This window comes from Amaranthus tricolor, chromosome 4 (assembly GCF_026212465.1).
Source record: "Amaranthus tricolor cultivar Red isolate AtriRed21 chromosome 4, ASM2621246v1, whole genome shotgun sequence".
In the NCBI taxonomy this organism is placed as follows: Eukaryota; Viridiplantae; Streptophyta; class Magnoliopsida; order Caryophyllales; family Amaranthaceae; genus Amaranthus; species Amaranthus tricolor.
In genome coordinates this window covers 12,050,721-12,057,002 of record NC_080050.1, presented here as the reverse complement: position 1 = coordinate 12,057,002, position 6,282 = coordinate 12,050,721, and positions in this window count along the sequence as shown.

Here is a 6,282-nt window from a genome sequence, read left to right as displayed (position 1 = left end):
AGATAAAACAAATTACGTAAGGAGTTTTCTGGCATGTATACAACGAAATAGATCTAGTAACTAAGAAAGAGAGCTATAAGGAAGTCAAGTGAGCGACAAAGAAAGTTGTTAGAGTATATAACATATCATAGGGTCTTAATCATCGGCTTAAGTTTTTAGTTGAGGCCTCAAGATATATTATATACTCTAACACGCCCCCTTATAGGATGAACCACATGCTCTCCTCATACTTGTCGCTAAATAATCCACTATAAATGAGGGTTGGTTGAGATTCAAACATTTGACCTCTTGTCATGATGGCTTCTAATACTATATCAAGGAACCAACTCAACTAAAAGTTTAAGCTAATGGTTAAGACTCCAAGATATGTTATATATTCTAACAAAAGTAGTAACACAGGCAAAGAGTAGAGCATATGAGGACTTTTATAAAAAAATTGATAAAAAAAAAAAGGGGAGAGTGTTTTTTAGCTTGCAAAAAACTCAGTTCAAAAAATAATACAAGAGATATCGATTAGAGAAATGTCAAAGAGACGTACTATAGAGGCTGGTAATGTTTTACGAAGATTGATGGAGAAGTATAAAGAGCAGAAAAAGGATTAGCATATGATATTTATCGATCTAGAGATGTCTTATGATAACATACCATGTAATATCATTTCGGATATCCTTGTGGATAAGGAATTACACGGACGTATATTGAGGTAATGCAAGACATGTAAGATAGAGTAACGTTTAACATCCAAATACCAATTGGGATAACAAAGTCTTTCCTATAGTAAAAGTAAGCCTACATCAAGGATCGATATTGAGCCATTTTATTTTCACCACCATCATATATGAGTTTTTCATATATGAGCTTTTTAGATTTATTTAGGAAACTATGCCGTGTTGCAAGCTTTTTGTTGCTGATATGGAGCTAACAGCAGAAACTAGTAAGAAGGCTAACACAAAATTAGAGGAGAAGAAGGTAGTTCTAAAAGGTGAAGGTTGCGTATCAATCGTACAAAAACAAAATACTAAGATGTGTTTTCAGTGGGATATAACACAAAAGTGATCTCATGGTGACCATTGGAAAAGATGTTGTCGCATTTATGACAAAATTTAAATATTTAGGATTAGTTTCCCAAACAACTACGGAAATCAGTAAAGATAAAACATATCGAAGACAAGCAGGTTGACTTAAGTAGAGCACGACCTTTGGGGTGGTATTTGATAAGAAGTTTTCCACTAGACTAAAAGGTAAACTATACCAAGTTGCAATGAAGTCGACATTTTTATATGGGACCAAATGCTGGCCAGTTAAGTAGACATTTGAACAAAAGATGGACGTAGCATAAATACATACAATGATACAAATGATTAAGTGGATGTGTGAGCACACGAGGATGGATATAATTAGAAATCAGGATTTGAGATGGAGGTCATGAGTTGCCCCATTCATAGGTAAAATTGTGTGAAAACAGGTTGAGATGGTTTCAGCATGTGATGAGAAAGAATGTCGATGCACCCATGAGGATGGTGGAAAGCCTCATAGTGATTGCTTTGTTTATTGTTCCTACTCCCTAGCACTTATCATTATGCATGTCACTTATGCGTTGTTTATTATTCAAGATTTTATAATTGCCTTTTGATTTCTTGTGCTCATGTTGTTAGATTTTTATCTACATTGCTTGTCATGTTTTTAGTCTTGCCTTGCTTTGCTTTTCTTTGTATATCTTTCTCGAGTTGAGGCACTCTTTGTCCTCATCCTTATTTATATATATTGTTTGCCGCATATTATCCCTTCTCGGACCCAGATCATAGTTCTTATAAGCGGGATATACTAGGTATAATTATAACATTATAATTATACCTAGTATAATTATACTAGGTATGAATAGAAGTGTATATGGTCCGATTTGATCTAGTTAGACACTAAAATCAGACCAAACAAAACAAAAATTTCGGTCAGATTAGGTTGAACCGTTTGAATCAACAAACGGAACCAAACAAAACTATTCTATAACTATCTGTTCTAGTCTTATCTATGATTTAATAATTTTATATTTATTGTCCAAATTAATATATGTGTCTATGCAAGTATTTTGCACCTACAAACACCAAATATAATAATTTGTAATTATTAGCATCAAGATCATTCAAGGATATATTACTATATAATAATCACTACATCTCGAAATATCTTGGTAGTAACCTAATTCTTTTCTAAAGAAATTGGTTTTTGTATATTATGGTACGCGATCTGGTCTGGTCTGAAAATAAATATCGAGACCAGATCGTAAACTAGAAATTGTTTTAAAAAACCCAGACCAAACCTTACAGACCAACCAAACCTTACCGACCAACCAAACCAAATACTAAAATTATGGTTTGATCCGGTTTGATTTGCGATTTAGACTAAAGTTAATTCAGCTCTAGTCTGAAACTATATTGAAGCAAATCGTATCATCATGATGGGTGATATATAATAACTAGACCTGGGAAAACGGTCGGTCGGTCGGGTCATTTTCGGGTCGGGTCAGTTTCGGATCAGGTCAGTTTCAGGTCGGATCACTCTGGGTTTCGGGTAGGTTCGGATTGACCCAACGGGTTACCATAAAACATTAGAATATCCAATCGACTAATTCAACATAAAAAAAATCATTAAAATGTCTAAAAAAAATCATTAGAGAAATTACATGTACGATTTTCAAAAAATAGTTGGTATGTCAAGTTCATTTAAGTGCAAGAAAAATAGGGGAATTAATACTTATTTTGAAAGACTTGTAAGATACGCGCTTTATAAAAGTTATTTTGTTTATTATAATTGTAACGTTAGATAAAAATGACGTTAAAATTATCTTCACAATTTTCATGTTGGAAAGATATACAACTAACTAAGTACTTATTTCGTCTTATAAGATACGCGTTTTATAATTTAGGGTAGCGACATTCGTTTTTTGAAAAGCTCATTCAAACATGTGAAATGTTCGTATAAATTATATTGATTTGCTTACTGAAATGTAGAAGAATTAAAAACTCATTTGACTGATTTAACAAGATACAAGTATTCAATTAAGATGATTATAACGTCCTGTTTTTAAAGAAAAATAATTGCGATGGCTAAAAGACGTTAAATACGTGTTTTTTGAGATCTATTGATAAGTTTTAGGGTTCAAGTGATATACTCAATATGTTGAAATACTTTGAAAACTAAAATTTTATTTGAAATGAATTCTAACATTGAAATTACTCTAAAAATTAATATTAAATCTGTCAAAATGGGTCGGTTTCCGGTCGGGTCATTTTCGGTCGGGTAATTATCGGGTCGGTCATGTTTCGGATTAAGTCGCTTTCTGGTCGGTCGGCTTCGGATTTTGTCGGGTCGGGTCCCGGGTTCTTTTTCGGGTCGGATCAAATTTTCCCAGGTCTAATAATAACGGTTGTTCTGGTCACTCTCAAGCAACGCATATGGCACAAACACATTATATAGATGTCCGTGCCCATATCTAGTAGCCAATGTTATCCATTGAGATCAAAACTTCAATGTTGTATAATGAATATTTGTTCCTTGTTTGATATAATTAATTGTCTAATTGAATTGTTTTTTAATATTCATATGTTCATAGTAGCATAAATTTGAACAAGGGAATATTTTTGTTAGGTCTTTATCTACTAATATTTATTAGTGTGTAAATAATAATATGACACATATATATAGTTACATGAAAATTCTAAAAGGTTATATTACAAAAAGTTATTTCTTATGATGATTACGTTCTAATTTTGAGAAATTCAATTTAAATATTGTTTTACAATAAAAGTTATATGTATAACTGATATTATAAAAGATAAGTAAAGATAAGTAGAGGGGTTAGGGTTAATGATATAGACATGTTAAAGTGTTCATTATTATCTACATGTGATTTGTATTCTATGTTGAAAAAACAGAAGATAATGTCACTTTATAAACTTAAGGAGTAACTTCTACTACTATCAATTGATTTTTATAGTCCTTATATGAATTTATATGTAGATAATCTCTTGTATTCTACATATATTAAATAAAAGATAATATCACTTTATAAACTTATTGAGTAACTCCTAACCGTAAAAGCAAACTCTACATGTATGAATAGCATGTGAATAATTATATACGGATTTTGCATACATCCATTGTATTCGCATCTCTATTTATCTGCACTATTATTTTCATTATTCTTTCCTTTTTAATAAAAATTATCTTTCATATAAGTCTTGTAATATCTAAATTAGGACAAGTATTTATTAATATACTAAAAGTTATAAATTAATAGTTTTTTTAGTAAAAATATGATGAATATATGTTACCTTTAAGTATAAGTAAATTTAGTCCTAGATATTTCTTCCAGACCTATAATAAGTTAATAGTAGCATCATCGCCTTCATAAACAGGTGAAAAAATATGGATGAAAGTTGAAAATATTACTAATAACTACTTTGTGTGGAAATATATTTTCTGATTTGTGGAATATTTTTCTGATTTGGTTACTCAAATTAGTTCAAAGTATTAAGGGAATGTCTGATTGCTCAAGCTTTGTATTACCTTAATTAGTTCATAGACTTTGTATAAATTAGGGTTGTAATTATAAAGAAAATTAATACAAAACAGTATTCCTTTAAACCCTAAAATCAGTTTTCTTTAATTCTTCATGGTATCAGAGCCGTAAAGTTCAATCCGGGATTAAAACCTTTTTTCAGCATCATCATTTACCCTAAAACCTTACCTGTAACAATGGCGGAAACAAATCCAAACCAAATCATAACTATGGAACAGATGGAACATATGTTCAGATTGTTTCAACAGATACAAAAACAAAACACAACCCTTGAAACTATTTCCCCAGACTTGAAATTGGCCGAAAAATTAAACTACCAAAATTACACAACTTGGTGTAAAATGATGCAGATAGCCTTAGAATGCAGGGGTCGTCTCAGCCACATCAACTGACGACCCTCCTAGCATTTCAGATCCTAATTACACAAACTGGAAGCAAAAGGACTCAATAGTCATATCATGGATAATCTCGAATATAGACACTGAACTCATAAATCAGTTTCTAGATTACACGATTGCAAAAGACTTATGGAAGGGGATCGAAGTCTTACTGAGCAGTAGAAGAGATGAATTCCAGATATTTGATCTGAGTTCACAAGCAAACAACTTAAAACAAAATCAAGATCCATTAGAGGTCTATTATAGAAAACTGACCACAATATGGAAGGAGATAGATCGAAGGCAACCAAATCCGATGATACATGTCGAAGACATTACCATTTTTAACAGCTTCATTCAAAAAAAAACGCCTCTTTCAATTTTTGGCCGGAATCAATGAAACCTTTGACAAAGAAAAAAGGGACTTACTGAACCTTGACCCACTTCCAACAGTAGACATGGGTTATGCTACAATCAGACGTGAAGTTTCACGGCGTGGTATCATGACCCACGCTTCATCATCGGGAAAAATTCCCTCAGAAATTGGGAGTGGGTTGGCCGTTAAACACCACCGGTCAAATACTTCATTCCGACGTGACATGGAAGACAAGATTTACCTGAAGTGTAGTTACTGTGGAGGAAGTCGACATACAAAGGAAGGGTGTTTTAAATTAATCGGCTACCCGGAGTGGTGGGAGGAGCACCGGCAACGGAAAACCACCACCAAGGCTCAGTCAAAACAGGCCGGCGGCAAGGCTAACATGGCTACTGGTGTCCTCCACGTCACAGACATGGCCACTGATGAACCAACCCACAACAGAGAGGCTACTCATGGCGACACAGGTGAACGAAAAAGGGGAGAAGAAGGAGACGGACCAGAAGAAAGAGAAAGGGAGAAGGATCTGGAAGCAACCCAGTACACAAATCACTCCCCTCCTCACTCTTTTATACCCAAAACCATCCAAAACCCTAAGCCCAAAACACATGTCCCATTCCGGCCCAATTCTAAACCCATTCTCCATAAACCAAAAAAAATGTTTGACCCACAAAAACATGGTTTCCTATGTAAACCTTATTTCTCTTCCAAATGGATATTTGACTGCGGGGCTACCGATACTATGACTTTTGATCCTAGTGATCTCTTATCCACAAATAAAAAAACCCGCACCTATATTCAAACAGCCAATGGGGAGTGTGTGAGTGTTGATCAATCTGGGTCCGTCACCATTTCTCCCTCTCTCAAAATCAACAATTGTCTTTTAATTCCCAGCTTATCTCATAAGTTATTATCTATTAGTCAGTTAATTCGGGAGTTAAATTGTACTG